Raw genomic sequence first — 17,818 nt, forward strand, 5'->3', positions numbered from 1 at the left:
TGTACCCAACAATAAACTGCACCTTATACCCCACCCTATCCTCTACCCCACCCTATCCCCAACAATAAACCTCATCCACCCCCACCCTATACCCATCCAATAAACCCCACCCCCACCCAACAATAAACCCTATCCCACCCAACCCCACCCTAGACCCAACCCAATAAACCCCACCTCCACCCAACCCAATAATCCCCACCTCCACCCAACACCATCTTATACCCAAGCCAACAAGTCCCACCCTGATCCAGCTCCACCCTATACCCAACCCTATAAACCCCACCCCCACCCAACTCAACCCAATACCCAATAATGAAGCTCACGCCCATCCAACCCCACCCTATACCCAGCCTAATAAACCTCACCACCACCGAACTGCACCATATACCCAACAATAAAACCCAACCCCACCAAACCTCACCCTATAGGCAACAATAAACCCCACCCTATACCCAACCCAATAAACCCAGCCCCATCCTATACCCAATATACCCCACCCTATACCCAACCCAATAAACCCTACCCACACCCAGCCCCACCCTATACCCAACAATAAACCCCACCCTATACCCAACCTATTAAACCCTACCCCCACCCAGCCAACCCCACCTATACCCAACAATAAACCCAGCCCCACCCTATACCCAATAAACCCCACCCTATACCCAACCCAATAAACCCTACCCACACCCAGCCCCACCCGATACCCAATATACCCCACCCTATACCCAACACATTAAACCCTACCCCCATCCATCCCCACTCTATACCCAACAATAAACCCCACCTTATACCCAATACACCCCAACCAAACCCAACAATAAACCCCACCCTCTACCCAATCATAAACCCCAACTCCACCCTATACCCAACAATAAACTCCTACCCCACACCCAAGAATAAACACCACCCTATACCAAACCCAATAAACCCCATCCGATAGCAAACCCAAAAAACTCCCCCATTCAGCCAACCTCACCCTATACCCAACAATAAACCCCCCACCCAGCACCCAACAACAAACACCACCCTATACCCAACCCATTAAACCTCACCCCCATCCATCCCCACTCTATACCCAACAATAAACCCCACCTTATACCCAATACACCCCAACCAAACCCAACAATATACCCAATCATAAACCCCAACTGCACCCTATACCCAACAATAAACCCCACCCTATACCCAATACACCCCAACCAAACCCAACAATAAACCCCACCCTCTACCCAATCATAAACCCCAACTCCACCCTCTACCCAACAATAAATCCCAACCCCACCCTATACCCAACAATAAACCCCACCCTATTAAACCCTACCCCCACCCAGCCAACCCCACCCTATACCCAATAAACCCAGCCCCACTCTATACCAAATAAACCCCACCCTATACCCAACCCAATAAACCCTACCCACACCCAGCCCCACCCTATACCCAATAAACCCCACCCTATACCCAACCCATTAAACCCTACCCCCACCCAGCCAACCCCACCCTATACCCAACAATAAACCCAGCCCCACCCTATACCCAATAAACCCCACCCTATACCCAACCCAATAAACCCTACCCACACCCAGCCCCACCCTATACCCAATAAACCCCACCCTATACCCAACCCATTAAATCCTACCCCCACCCAGCCAACTCCACCCTATACCCAACAATCAACCCAGCCCCACCCTATACCCAACCCCAATGTCTGGAGCTGCTGACCTCTCGCGAGATGTGTGTGGCTCCATGTCGGAGTTCTCGCGATGTTTGGAGACGGCCGGAGCCGGTGGCTGAGCTCCAGAGAGAGAGAGAGAGAGCGCGAGACAGACAGGGCTAGAGAGAGAGAGAGAGTGGGGGTGCTGCAGACCCGGCACCGGGAGAGAGAGAGAGACTGGTACGGGGAGATAGAGAGACTAAGGGAGAGCGAGGGGTGGGGGTGAGAGAGCGGGCACCGGGAGGGAGATAAGGAGAGACAGCGGGCACTGAGGGAGAGGCACCGGGAGAGCGAGTGGACCAACATCAGCCTCCACACACACGGAGAAATAAACAGATAGAGAGTAAGATAAATATATAATAGAGAGAGAGAGAGCGGGCGGCAGCGGCGGCCGGATCCAAAACGAGTGACCAGCGGCCGGAATCCGGCCATGAGGTAGGGACATTTGATTCGGGGACTGGCTGTCTGGAGGCCCCGCGCCAGCTCGAGCCCACTGACCGTTAACGGTTGCAGCGCGCTGACCCCTGACCCCGGGGGGAGAGCGCGCGGCTGACCCCCGACCCTGCTATCCCACTGCTGAGTGTTAGCTGTACAAATGGCCCGCCCCCCCTGCACACAGGTAAATGATAAGAGGACATAGCAATGCTTCCAACTCCGCTGTCAATGCAGCCACCTCCCCTCCCAACACTGTAAACACACTCTCTGCTGTGGCTGTATTGATCTTGGGCAGGATTTCAAGAGGCCAGAATACAATAATGCGGATCTTGGCAAACTGCACTTGTCCTCTGCAATAGACAGGGCTGACTTTGCTCCTCAGTGGGGCCATTTTGGATTTTTGGTCATGATTTATTGTTGGCATGCAGGCATTTTGGGGTCTGTTCTTGTTTGGGAGGGAGGTGTCGACCAAGTTGGCTAAAATGCTGGTTTTCATGTAATGGACTTCATAATTCCAGATGTTTTTAAGGGACACCATTTGACACCTTCAGCTTTCCACTTTCAAAGTTGGATAAAGACAGCCAGTGTTTTGTGCACAGCTCCCTAACCTGACAACAACATTCACATTTGTGATTTTTATTTTTCTGTTTCCAACTTCCCTTCTCCCATTCAGCATTTGAAGGGGACCATTCCTCTGAGAACTTTTGTCCATTCCTTAATCACTCCCAACACACCTCCCTCTTCCCATGGCGTCTTTCTGTGCACATGCAGGAGATCCAACACCTGTGCTTTTAACTCCTCCGCCATCCAGAACCCAAACACCATTTGGGAGAATAGCAATTTATTGTGCTTATTTCAGTGTGGCATGTTGCGTTAACTGCTCATGATGTGGTTTCTTCTACATAGGAAGACCAAACACAGATTGCTGGATTGTTTCACAGAGTTCCTCTATTCAGTGTGACATCAAGCTTCTGTTTGCCTATCGTTTTAGTTCTTTGCCACACTCCCATTCTGACCTCTTGTGTCCTTATTCCCCAAATTGTTCCAATGAAGCTGGAGGTACAGAAACTCATTTTTGCCTAGGCACTTTACAGCTTTCCAGATCCAACATTTATTTCAACAATTTTCGATGATAATGTCCGCTTTCATTTTTCAGACAGCAGTAGTTGGTAGTGATTCTGCTGTACCCATTTGTTTGTACCTTGTCTAGACCCACCTTGTTTCTTTACATGGCTGACCCATTACTGTCTCTTTTTGTTTTGTCCCATCATCGGTTTTGCTATTTAATCTCTCTTGCAATCCAACCTATCACACACCTTCCATTTTGTTCTCTCCCCACATCCATACTTGCCTAAAGTCTCCCCAGTTCTGACAAAAAGTGACCAATCTGAAATGTTACCTCTGCACTTTTCTCCATGGATGCTGTGCATTTCCAACGTTTTGTTTTTATTTCAGATTTCCAGCGTCTGTATAATTCTGCTTTTGTTACTTGTAAATCTTTCAGTTTTTTTTACGAGCAACCTATTTTAAAATTATCTGTAAAGTTTCGTTTCATGTTTTAATCTACTAGTGACTACTCTGAATACTCCACGTTATGGGTTAATGGTCATCAGAAATGCCACAAAGTAATTTGGGATGAGGCATGGAGTTTAAATTTGCTGACATTCTCCACATTCATATTGTTAAATGAAAATATGATCGTGTTGAAGACCAATTGATGTCCTGGTGTACTACACTCGGGGAGTGACGGTCAAATGTAGCCTTGGGGTGAAATTGAGTTGGAGAGCAGGGAATAATTGGACCAGGGTTGTGCTGTAATTCAGCTTACGCTTCAGTTGGATGTATTATTTTTATAAAGTTCTGATTTTATGTTTAGTGTTAAATGTCAAATCTTGGGGAAATTTAGGAAGCAGATAAGTGGATTTCAGTTTCTTGTCAAGCAGGCTGAGGAGCTAGGGAGTTGTAAAACTGAAACAGTGCCGTTAAGTAAGCACAAAAATGTGATGTTGGGAATTGTATGTAAATTTGAGACTGTTTGAATGTAATGTGGATTATATACTCTGTCGGGGGTCAGGCCTCTTAAAGTTGAACTTCTACATACTGGTCATTTGTACATTCATGTTTATTTCAATGCTGAAGTCCCAAGTTCTGAACTCAGTTGGTCGGCAGCAGTCCCACATTTCGGGATGTTGTGGAGTTCGGAAAATAATCATGGGTGCCTTCTGATTGTCTAGTAATTCCATAGTGAATTGATTTGTTCCATAATGCATTGATGGGTTGAGGAATAAAAGTAATAGGTCGGTAGCTTGCAAGTGTTTGTTGAAATAATTTGCTTTGCCAGTGCTTTAATGTTTTGGCACTTTTTTATGACAGATGTCACACACTTTGAATTGCAGATTGTACATAGTTCACAGTATGTCTAAAGAATTTTCAGTGGCTATGATGCTTAAATAAATCAAATGTTTGTCAGCTAGTTAAACTTATTACAACACTAATGCTCTTTTTCTCAGATATTTCTGCTTTGATTTCTGACAAGTATTACATTTTATATAATGTGTTTTTACCTTTTTCAGAAATATTGTTATGTGCTTAATATTTGATATTCTGCATGTTAAATTAAGATTCCAACAAAAAGGTAGCTGGTTATTTCTAAACTTCTGAAAAGCAAAAGTCTTGCAAACAGTATTGAAATTTAGCACCAGTTTACTTGTTTTTCTTTATGCTATTGGTTAGCAAGAGTTGGGGAGAACACCTTGCTTGTACCTCTTCTAGTCATCTGAATGCTTGACCTGGGTTAGAATATTGCTATTGGTCATTCTTGTTAATACTAAAAGATGATGCTGAAAAAGTTAAGTGTTGAATTTTGCTCAAAGTTTATAATTTTTCCCCTGAAATTGCAAGCCACGTGTCATTGGTATAACTGCAACTAATATTGGCTGTAGGTATGTCGGGTTGTTACTATAACCAAACATTTTTTTCCTTGTCTCTTTACCTAATTAGTTTTAGAAATTGTGTTGCTTATATTATTGTGAAAAATATACTACATCCTGAGGCTGAGACAGTGGGTGGGAATCTAGTTTTTCATTGGAACCTGAAAGCGAGACAAGGAAGAGAGAATAAACGTGACAAAATCACAGCATGATGCAAACTGAAGACTGTATTCAATTGTGCATATCAAAGGGCTTATTCTAATATAAAGATAAAAGCCTTTTTCCCCCTTTTCTAACAGATCAAATTAGTTCATCATAGTTTTAAATGATGAAATATAAAACGCAAGTTTCAAGCAATTAATACTTGTAACCATTTAATACTTTATCATGTTGAGTTATTTCAAACTGTTCACATGAATTTTGAAGCGCAGACTTTATGTAGACTGGTAAAATTAACACAAGTGATGGATAGAGGTGGCGGGAAACACAGCTGCTCATTTTACAGAATTGAGAGGTGTTGCAGGGGATGCTTTTATTCAATTTATGGCTGCATCATTGAACTTGAACAGTAGGTGTTTTTTTTTGCTACTGTGTAGCTTGTATTTGCAAAGCATTAATTCTGAGGGTTAGTTCCAGTGAGATGCTCTTCTGTGGGATCTTTTGAAGTTAATTATATTCATTCAACACAGCTGAACATGGTTTCAGTATAAATGGTAGCTTTTGACTGACATTACCTGTAAGATATAGTAAATAAACTTGTCAGTTTCTGTATGTATACTTGTATATAAGCTGACCCACCCAAGCGAAAATACACAAGGACGATTATAAAATTTCTATGCATCACTACATCCACCACTGCTTCATTTGTGTTGACTGCTGCCGATGAATTTGTTTTCATTATATTGTTTCATTTTAACCACTGTGTTCTGAATAGCTGGAATTAGGCGATCTTTGTGATGGAGTGAATAGGGGATTGGGAGCTCAGTGAAGTGTTGAATAGGAAGGACAACAAAGTTATGAATCCATGGTAAAGATACAGAGTTTGTGATGAGGGCCAAATGTGATGGATGGTTTCACTCTTTGCAATTGTTAGCTGGAGGAAATTGCTGCTCATTCCCCTATCCCTGAAGGGGAGAGATATTGGAGGGACTGCTTCCAAATTTCTGATCATCTTTTCTGTAACTCCATGTTTGAATCTCTCTAGTTAAGTTCCCACTGCAGCACTGATTCAAATCACATTTGACACTTCTACCTCTCTGGTCAACCATATCACCCTTCTCCAAATTCTCACCTCTCTTGTCCAGCATGAAGGGTTTGCCCTTGCAAGGTTCCACTGTTATCTATCCAGTTATAAGCTGGCATTTCAGTAGTGATTTCTGAACCCACCCATGTCATGTTACCTCTGGAATTTCCCATGAGCTATCTTTGGTTTTCACCCCTTCTACACACTGTCCCGAGTGACATCAGCTGCTGATATGTTGTCAGCTGTGTCTTGGTCACACCTGAGCTAGAGGAAAGAGTATTGTGTCTGATGCCAATTTGATGATGTGGCTAATGATGCTAACTAACATTTGATAATCAAATTTGGACATTATGGATAATATAATTCAATAATTGTTCTACCTTTCCTATTGGTCTTCTCCAGCCACAAGTCTGAGCCTGCATCCAATTGTGTTTGATCAATTACCAATTGTTCCCTGGTATGTTTCTACCCTTGTTGTAAGAAGCATTTCCATGCACAGAATCTTCTATATAAATCCATATTTTATGCTGTGCTAATGTTGGAGTCACTTCTTGAACCATTTCAGATTATTCTGCTGCAGTGATGCTACAGAAAAAATGAACACAGAATTGAAGGACCACCTCCCTCAACCCCTCAGCTGCAAGACTAAATGAATTAGCTGCAGTTTCCTAAAAGTTTAAAATTATATAAGGCAAAGCCATCAACTTTGTACCTTTTAGATGCATCTCCAATAGTTATGGAAAGTGGACCATATAAGTTTGTACAAACAGTTGCAACATAGATGGCTAATAGTTTGAAGGTTTTCATGGTGAGAAAGTAACACTGAGTGAGAAGATTGTTCGGGTTACACCATGTAAAATTTGCTCTGAAATAAAATTAGTATGCCTGAAATGTCAAGTGATCACTTTCTCGAGGGAACTCTTTTAAGGTAGCCACTGCTCTTTCTGGAGCAAATTTTTCATTGTATAACTGGAAAATCATTTTACTCAATATATAGCTATTTTCCTGGGCTTTGTGTTTTCCATAATGAGAAGAATGGATCGAGGCTATGCAGTGCCTTGTTGACCTTGAGAGAATAGGAATAAGTACTTGTATCAATCACCAAAAATGCTAAATGTCTAGTGATCTGCTTTCTACGTTTGCAGGCAAAATGTGAAACCATGATGTTGCACACTGCTTTTGGTGGCACAGGCACCACCTTGTTTCAATCATCATTTGGTGCTGATTACAGAGATACTGTTAGCAGCGAACCAGCAATGTAAATGTGCTAAAAACAGGTTCCAAACAAAGCGTAAACATGTCCAAAATGTTGAATAAAAGGTGGCACTTGCTTGAGGTAATTTAGCACTTCTGTTTGTTCGAGTGTTTGTTGAAGTTGCCTGGAAAAATTGTTGTATTGGTATGAATACTAAATGAAGGTCTGATTGTGTCAAAAGATTTGCTCAACTCTTGTGTATCTTTAGTTTATTTCTTACAGTGCACAAGTGTCTCTTGGCTGAGTAATGAGTCATTTAATTAAATTCATCAGAACAATTCAAAGATAATTCAATTCTGTTTACTGGAAAAAATTCCCAGAAACACTGAAAGCACATTGTGGTTTGAAGTAATTGTTGTGTAATAGAATGATACTTTGGGTGACTGGTTAGTATTTAGCAATTCCTTTGTGCAGAAAAATTTGGTTCTTCAGATTTAGATGAATCATAGAATCCCTACAGTGCAGAAGGAGTCCATTCAGCCCATTGAGTCTGCACTGAGCACAGTCCCACCCAGGCCCTATTCCCATAACCCCGCATATTTATCCTGCTAATCCCCCTGACACGAGGGTCAGTTTAGCATAGCCAATCAACCTGATCCGCACATCTTTAGATTGTGGGAGGAAACCGGAGCAACTGGAAGAAACCCACACAGACATGGGGAGAATGTGCAAACTCCACACAGACAGTGACCTGAAGCCGGAATTGAGCCCTGGTCCCTGGCGCTGTGAGGCAGCATTGCTAACCACTGTGTGTTGAGGCAGTTTTAATTCTGCAAGGTGAAAGTAACATGTTCCGGATAAATGAAATCTTTGATTTTAAATTGGAGTGGGTCTTTCAGTACAATAGGTTTTGTTCTGGTTTACAATTCAATGAGGCTATCAGGTCTTTATTCAGTTTTGTTATTTTTAAAACTTTTAATTGTTGAATGAGACCCAGAGCGCACAATCTCGCTGGCCTTTCACGCCACCGGCATGAACGGCCGTAACATTCCGGCTAGAATCCTTCGTGATCAACATGTACGGCCATTGAAGAGCAAACAGAATGTTTACCTACAGCAGTGGAATACAAGTCAGTGGATACCACCAGTAAACTATATAGTACTTGTATTATATACTTATAATACTTATAATATATTAGCTCAGTCTTATTACAATTGTGCAGCTCATCCTGGAAATACAAAACAAAATTTGCAAGCCCATAAGTTCTACTGTGAGGACTTGTAGAGCCCTTCATATTAAACCACTTGCCCACCTCCCTGCAATGGCGCTACTCATACTAATCATAATTGTAATAAAGGATATCAGGTGAACAAGTCCACAAACATAAATGCCCAGGATTATAAGACAAGAAGACAGGTAAAAATCGCACAGCTTTAGCAAATGGATGTCGCTGGGTTCAGCAGGATAACAAGTGAAAATCAGGATCAATTAGGAGATTAATTTACAGGGGATACATTCAACGATTACTCTAAACAGGATAGTTGGCAACATTTGCCTCAGAGTTCAGTTACAGGGTTGTCCCCATCACTATGAAAAAAGGACAGTGCAGAATCAACACAAGGGGTTACAGTCTAGGATTAATGAATCCTGGTTTTTGCAGTGTGATAGGATAATAGGCGACAAACACATCTGTGCTCGTATATCGTACACACTTGTCAGGATAAAAGCCAATATCATTGTCGGGAGTATAATGTCACAAGGGAACAAAGTTCAAGATTAATGATAAACAGCATGATAATATAGCAATTCATGGAGCTTGAAAAAGCCAAAGCCATGATAGGATCGTCGAGCAATATCCAGGATCCACCTGGAGTTTCACCAAAGCCTTTGCACCTCCACCATATTGTCATCCCGAAGCCCTCGTAAAGAGAAACCTGGGCCCCAGCAGGTGGTGAAGACCCATCACATTTGACCAGCTCCAGCCCTTCTCAACGGACACTGAGGACAACACAACGTAAGACCAGTGGTTGGAGTCTTTGACCGACCCCAGGCTTCGAAAACCAGATACATTGTTCTCCATTGAACTCAAAGCACCCAACCTTCAAATCGAGATTGTGAAAGCATAGCAGCCAGTTCCCAAATTCAGTGGGGAAATCACCCCCAGCTCCTCTCGGGAGACTGGGTACACAGATACTCCTTCTCTGGCCCCATCTCCCTGAATCGACCAGGATGTTTGACATGCCATGCAGCAGGATTTCCAAGAACTAAAGGTGAGCCCCCAACAAGGAAACTACCCACTCGACTGACAGGATTCTCTTCTCTTTAGGATATCTTGCAGTTCATCAACGCAAGCACCAATAATCTGTGCTGTGGAACCGAGACCATCATCCACAATTTTCCCCCCAAATGGCAGCCATCATCTCGGTGTCGACGGCACTGCCAAAGCATAGGCCCACTCACAGTGAAACCACCATTGCAAACTGGGCTTCATCCCAGCCCTCTCTGACTACCTCAATCAAACGAGGATTTTCTTGACTTAACTCTGGTCCCTGTTGTCAAAATTTAGCCAGGGTCTTTCAGGAACATTGCACAGATTATACACATCAGGATCAAATAATTATGGGTTGTGCATCAGGATAAAAAAAGATTAAAAGATGAGTCGTGCCAGAGCTCGTGAAAATGCAGCTGTGACACCCCGCTAAAGTTTTCAGACAAAAATTGACACTGGGCCAAAGGAGGAGAGGAAGAGTTAGGTTTTTAGGAGTATTTTAAAGAGGAAAACAATGCACAAAGGTTTAGGGAGGGAATTTTGGAGCTTAGCACGTAGATAGTTGAAGGTATGGCACCACTCCTGGGGTCATCATAGAGTCATAGCGCAGAAAAGGCCCATCGAGTCTGCACCAACAATAACTACCACTAAAATTGTGCTAATCCTATTTTCCAGCACTTGTCCCATATCCTTGAATGTTATAATGTTTCAAGCGCTTATTCAAATACTCCTTAAAAGTTGTAAAGTTTCCGGCCGCCACTACCTTCCCAGGCAGTGCATTCCAGATTCCCACTATCCTCTGAGTGAAAAAGTTTTTTCTCAAATCCCCTCTGAATCATAAAACTTTTTCATAAAACTGTGCCCTTGTGATTGACCCCTCAACCAAGGGGTCCCTACTCACCATGTCCATTCTCCTCATAAGCTTATACACCTTAATCATGTCCCCTCTGTCTTCTCTGTTCTAAAGAAAATAAAGTAAGAAGTCTAACAACACCAGGTTAAAGTCCAACCGGTTTATTTGGTAGCAAAAGCCACTAGCTTTCGGAACAGGCTGTTCCTTCGTCAGGTGCGTGGGAGTTCTGATCACAAACAGGGCACAAAGACATAAACTCAATTTACATGAATAATGATTGGAATGTGAGTCTTTACAGCTAATCAAGTCTTAAAGGTACAGACAATGTGAGTGGAGGGAGCATTAAGCACAGGTTAAAGAGATGTGTATTGTCTCCAGACAGGACAGCTAGTGAGATTTTGCACATCCAGGCAAGTTGTGGGGGTTACAGATAGTGTGACATGAACCCAATATCCCAGTTTAGGCCGTCCTCATGTGTGCGGAACTTGGCTATCAGTCTCTGCTCAGCGACTCTGCGCTGTCGTGTGTCGTGAAGGCCGCCTTGGAGAACGCTTACCCGGAGATCAGAGGCTGAATGCCCGTGACTGCTGAAGTGCTCCCCAACAGGAAGAGAACAGTCTTGCCTGGTGATTGTCGAGCGGTGTTCATTCACCCGTTGTCGTAGCGTCGCATCTCCACACCATGACTTCCATCGACACCGCAAACTGCTGCTCTAAGTGGAGAGGATCTGCAAGAAGATCGCGTATATTGACCAAATAAACCTGTTGGACTTTAACCTGGTGTTGTTAGACTTCTTACTGTGTTTACCCCAGTCCAACGCTGACATCTCCACATCTAAAGAAAATAACCCAAGCCTATCCAGTCTCTCCTTATAGCTCAAATGCTCCATCCCAGGAAACATCCTACTGAACCTCCTCCGTATCCCCTCTAATGCAATCACATCCTCCCTATAGTGAGGTGACCAAAACTGCACACACTACTCCAGCTGTGACCTAACCAATGTTCTGTACAGTTCCAACATTACCTCCTTGCTCTTATACTTTATGCCATGACTGATAAAAGCAAGTGTCCCATATGCTTTCTTAACCTATTCACCTGCTCTGCCACCTTCAAGGATCTGTGAATAAGTACCCCAAGATCCAAGTGTTCCTCTGAGCTTCCTAATGTCCTGTCATTCATTAAATACTCCCTTGTCTTGTTTTTTTCTTCCAAAGTGTATCATCTCACACTTATCTGGGCAATAGGGCCTGGGTGGGATTGTGGTCAATGCAGACTTGATGAGCCAAATGGCCTCCTTCTGCACTGTAGGGATTCTATGAAATACCATCTGCCACTGCTCTGCCCATCTGACCAACCCATCTATCTCTTCTTGTAACCTACGATGACTTCCTTCACTATTAACCACCCTACCAATCTTGGTGTCACCTGCAAACTTATTTATCATTTCTCCCCCCCCCACATTATCATCTATATCGTTTATGTATATAACAACAATAAAGGTCTCAGCACTGAACCTTGGGGTATGTCACTGGTAGCAGTGGGGCTTGCAGAAAAGGCGAAATTTGAAGGGACACACAGTTCTCAGTTGATTCTAAAGCTTTGGAATATTACAGAGATAAGAAGGGGCAAGGCCATTGAGGGATTTGTTCATGTTGAGTGTTTTAGAATTGAAGCATCATGTAGGAACAGGAGTATGCTATTCATCCCTGAGACTTGTTCAATCTTTGAATCAGATCATGTTTGATCTGTTCCTCTGCTCCATTTACCAATCTTTGCTCCCTATAGCTTGGCATGATCTGTTATGAAAGATTAGGCGTTGCGGCTTGAAAACGAGGTATCTGAGAGATGACGACATAAAGATAGTAAATGGAATGGGAAAAGTTAATTTGGGATACTGAAAAATAAGTTTGAGCGGGGCCACAGACATGGGTTCAAACTAGAAGATAATTGTAAGATTGGTATCAGCAGCTTCATCTTGAAAAAATATTTACACAAACAACAGTACTTGGGTGTATTTCGTTGACTTTTTCAAACATGAGTCACCAATGTCTGTGTCGGTCACGCATACCCATTGCATACTGCATACAACATCTAAATAACTAGATTCCTTCTTTCATTTCCATGATTGCCCTTGTGCTGCATCTTTCAGGCGAACATAATTCTGATTACGTGCAGCAGTGAGGTGTTTGATATTCAAATTTTTAAGTTGTAGTTAAAGTTGATTAAACAAGTTTTAAAAAGAATTTGGCGAGTGGTTACCACATGGTGAGTTCCTGATCATGTTGTCAATGGGGTGGGTTAGCCCAGCAAAAGGAAAATCAGGAGGCAAGTCAATCAATCTTCAAACAAAAGTCTTTCTTTTCCTGCTGGCTTTCTGTACTTATTTTGGCTGAAGAGTGAGACTCCTTACAGTGGGTTCTCCCTTCCCTGTGGTACCAAAACCACAATGATGGCTCATATCGGTGGTATTTGACTACAAAGGCATCACATTTGAGTCTGAACCTGTCCTTGCCAGATACACAGCTATTATTCCAATGATGATCTTACTTTCAGAGAAATTGTAGCCATGTTGACTGGGTTCAATTTGCACACCAGGATATAAACCCTGCCCTTTCTGCGTTGTATGGTTCCGATAGTCACTGGCTAAATTTCCTGATGCATTTTGGGAGCCATTATAAATTAATTTTTGTTCAGATGTGTGAAATTGATGGTCAGTCAGACTGTTCAGTGATGAACGTAAACCACTCTCAATGAACAAAGTGATCGTCTGTACAGTAGGTTCAGCTGGAGGCTGGAAACCATACAACCTTTAAAAAAAATATTTAGATGAGCACTTGAAGCATCATAACATTCAAGGATATGAACACGTGCTGGAAAATGGGATTAGCTCGCCTTTAGTACTAGTTATTGTCAGTGCAGACTTGATGGGCTGAAGGGCCTTTTCTGCGCTGTATGACACTGACTTGATAAACAGATTATCTTGGAAATATTAATTTCTATCAGATTTGAAAAGAATAAAGATGTCTTAATAAATCTGGAACATAAAACTAGTCTTGGTAATGGTGGCAGATGTTGGCCCTTTGACAGCTGCTGACAGCCATTTTCCAGTCAATTCTGTTTTTTTTGTTTTGCAGTAATTTTGTCGTTACCATTAGATTCTGTGGCTATAGCTTGCTTTTTTGTAGCCATTTTTCTCCCTCTTTTCATTAAGATTCTGTTTTACAGTTGCTCAAGTTATTTATTGCCAATGAATGGAAATATACATCACATATTTTGCATAGTGAAAAATACATTTTTTTTTGCTGGAATAAGTTGGCTGAAAAGACTAAGATTAGGACCACTTTGGGGAGATGGTGGCTCAGTGACAGTGTTACTGGGCTAGTAATCTAGAGGCCCAGGCTGATGAATGTCGAGGGGGAAAGGGTTTAAATATCACCATGGCAGGTGATGGAATTTAAATTCAATTAATAAATCTGGAACATAAAACTAGTCTTGGTCATGGTAGCAGTAACAACTTTCATTGATTGTTCAAAAAACCCATTTGGTTCGCTAATGACATTTTAGAGAAGAAAATGCCATCCTTACCTGGTCTGGCTTACATGTGCCTCCAGACCACAGCAATGTGGTTCACTCTTGAACTCTGATATGGTCTCACAAGTCATTCGATTCAAGGGTGATTAGGAATGGGCAACAAATGCTGGCGTTTTCAGAGGCACTCCTATTCCGTGAAAGAATAAAGAAGCACAGGACCCTTCTGCTCAGTAAGGGTCTGCTGGGAAATCCGAGGGGAGAAATGATTTCCTTCCCCTATTTTTAAACTGAAGTTTGACTATTTGGTAAATGATTGCTGAACTTTGCTGTATCAACATTTGTGTCCACTTTTCTGCAAGTATTAGCTGACATCTTGATTTGCTCAAGATTGCTTCTATCCCAAAATGACATTGTACAAAAGGCAACAATTAACAATTTTTCAGTCCAAATAAACGAAGCTGCAACCAACAGAGAACTGGCAGTCTTTCATTACACGTCTTAAAATATTTTTGATTTGTTGATTTGAACAGGATTAGAAAGAATTTAGCACATTAAACTTGGGAAAGTTGGGAGATGCAGCATCTTACTCAGTGATTGGCTTTATGAATTTGTTTTAGCAACTAAAACCAATATTAGCATTTGGCATGTGCCCAGCTTAATTTTTAGCATCAGTTGTTTGTTTGTTAAGTACTCTTAATAGTTTATTCTGTAAAAGTAAAACTGGTGCAATCCAATTATCGTGGTGCAAATTTGGGTGAAATCTTTCTCGTTTTTGTGAATGTTTACAAATAATTCATTACAGTTTAATTGAATATCAGGATAACTAAACAAATGGATATCTTGTCAAAATGAGTCACTTTGTTTCAATACATTTATTGCATGTAGCTTTCAGGATTTAAAAACATATCAATATTTACTTTTTCTTTTACATGAAGGGCAATTCAGAAAATTCAGACAGGCTTCACGTGTTTCTTTTTCATGCGTATCTAAGTAAAATTGTTTTGTAAATAGCAGGTTGTAAGTGTATTATGCAATTAAAGTGAAATGAATGCCCTTGCTGCACTGCTCTCAGTTGAGACCTAGATATAGTTTGAGTGCTGGGTTTTTGGTGGACGAATGCCTCAAATCTGAGTGCATGCCTTTGGCCAGCATTTTTAAAAATGAATTCAAGTTGTGCATATTTCAAGTAGGAATTGTTGAATCATAACCAGGAGGCAGAACTCGAGATCCTCGAGGTCCAGAGAGCTTTTAGAGATGCAGTGACATGAAGCCGTGGTTTACTTTCTTCCTTCAATATGCCAATCCATACTCTTCTATCTTTGACAGCCGTCTGCTGTTTCACTGCTACTTTCAGTGTGGGTATGTGTATGTATATTTATATACATGCACACAGTATATACGTCGTTAGCTGTGGTTAAATAAACAGAGGGTATCTGCCTTTTGTGAACTGTGAAATTGGTTTTGAGTGATGCCTGTGAAAGGAGTGAAAGCAGTCCTGCTGTTGTGCTGGCACAACTTGTGTTATGACCAGCAGTGGTTTCCATGGATTCCAAACAAGGATCTTAAAGTGGTATTACTTCATAGATTAATTTTAAAAATACACTTTTAAACATGGTTATTTGCAGCTACTTAATAGTAATTGTGAGCTGTATATCAAAGATGTTAGGTTAACCATGCTTTTAGACAGCGCAGGCTACAGATTTTGTTTGTGTCTGCTCCACCTGTAATTAAAGGACTCTTATGTAAAGTCTGTTGGATGCAGAGTTAAAATGAACAATTGATGTCTTCTCCAATTTACATGTTACTCGAGGGTCTTGCTGATAACCTTGTGTTTGACAAGTACAGGAATGGTACACCAAAAACTGTCAGAAAGTCTTCTGATATGAGTCTGTTAGGGTAGCAGATCAGAAACCCCAAGGTGTATTTTGAAGCCAGACTACAGCCCTACAATTTGGTACTTTGGCATTAGTGTGAGGATATGATGTTTCACTCCAGGTGCAATTCTACTGGGAAACTTCTTTCAAAATAAACTTTATTTTATAACACAGTTTAATTTTATAATAAATTAATTGGCTTAACTTTTAACACTTGAACAATACTTAAACATGACAAGATATAATTCTTAACTGTTAACCTATCACTGAGTTCCAATCAAGCACAAATTCCCTCATACACTTAAAATTAATTTGCAAAACACAGGTATATTTGCTTTGATTTTGCTTCCTGAAAACCTTGAGAGAACGACAAAGAGACACTGCTTTCTACTGGCAACCCAGACAGCAACTGGTTGTATTTTAAAGTGAAGTTGAAACTCTTCCTTTCCTGCAAGCTTAGCGCTTTCCATTAACCATATGACTCGGTCTCTGTCAAACAACCTAATAAGAAGTCTCACAACACCAGGTTAAAGTCCAACAATTCTAGACCCGTATTTTAGTTGAACAGAGGTTACTTGACCGTAAAATGAAGGTCAACCAAAGAAAGGAGAGCATTGTTAATTGAGTCCTGTGGTGTCAAACCACTAACAATAATGAAATAGTAAAGGGTTTGGCAAACTTGGTGTTAATGGAGTTTTAACCTGAAACACTGCTTCTTGCATAACTTTCTACAGGGAGAATAATATATTATACCCACTGAACAAAATGATGGTCACAGTCAACAATTTGAAGACCGTTTTATATGAGTGCTGTTTTAAAAGCAAATGTCTAGAAGAGTGGAAATGAAAGCTGGCACAAGCTAACTCCTTCAGAATAAATGGAGCATAAAACAAAATTAATTTAGCATGGAAACTGATGCACAGTATGAGGAAATAATTAAGTGCAATAGGCATGCTGGGAGGTGCAGCTGGTTTGGATAAATGGTATTTAGATAAGCAGCTTCCCACTACAAGTAAGCTGCCTTCAGTGGACATTTTGTTCTGCACATTTGGAGGTGGTTAGAAAACTGTTACTTTTCTTGGTTGTATCAGTGTTGTATTGCTTTGAATTGTGCAGATTGATGTTGGTTCTTGTTTCACTAAGTGAACATTCTTGGTGTCAATTGTAAAGATACGACTAAATGGGCATTTGGCTGAAAAAAATGGGCTAGATTTAATTAATGTAATTCACATAATGGCAGGGGAAACTGAGTACATAAAGTATTCCAATGAGAAAAAATGCTTTTGTTAATTGCGCATTGTGCATTGTACTGGCGTTCTGTGGTGGTACTTCCTGTGTGGTGTGTGAAACGGACGTACGGGTTTTGTGGTCGCTGCTTCACCTTTTTTGTCTTTGCGAAATGATGTATTTCAAATACCTATTAGATAGGTTTCCTTCCTTTCTCTTATGTATTTAGGCCAGAGATCTAAACCATTGATTATGTCGTAGTTTTGAGTTTTTATTGAATAGGCTTTTGTCTCAATTGTTTAACTGTGGTTTACTTAAACCCTCTTTCTTTCCTATAATCCCTGAGGCTGTATTTTTTCTTTACATCCTGTATATAACCTGCCCCACTTGATTAATAATTACAGCACTTTCAGTGCTGCAATTATTTGAGCAGTCTTGTGTTATATTACATATCTGATCCAGACAGGTGGAAGGTCAGACTTAATAAAACAAAGCATCTAATGAATTTATTTCTAAAAATGGGAATATAGAGCTTAGAAATTCAGCA

General features: G+C 41.3%; 1 protein-coding gene across 5 annotated transcripts in view; it reads left to right on the top strand.

The window, feature by feature from the left end:
* The first annotated feature begins 1,799 nt into the window (after nucleotides 1-1,799).
* usp54a (ubiquitin specific peptidase 54a) overlaps nucleotides 1,800-17,818 on the top strand; it is a 132,327-nt gene continuing 116,308 nt past the window's right edge. For all 5 annotated transcript variants that reach the window (XM_078199341.1, XM_078199339.1, XM_078199342.1 and 2 more), the window contains exon 1: nucleotides 1,800-2,149. The gene's annotated coding sequence lies outside the window, so the exon portion shown is untranslated. The remainder of the gene's footprint in view (nucleotides 2,150-17,818) is intronic.

Source organism: Mustelus asterias, chromosome 28, assembly GCF_964213995.1.
Source record: "Mustelus asterias chromosome 28, sMusAst1.hap1.1, whole genome shotgun sequence".
Lineage (NCBI taxonomy): Eukaryota > Metazoa > Chordata > Chondrichthyes > Carcharhiniformes > Triakidae > Mustelus > Mustelus asterias.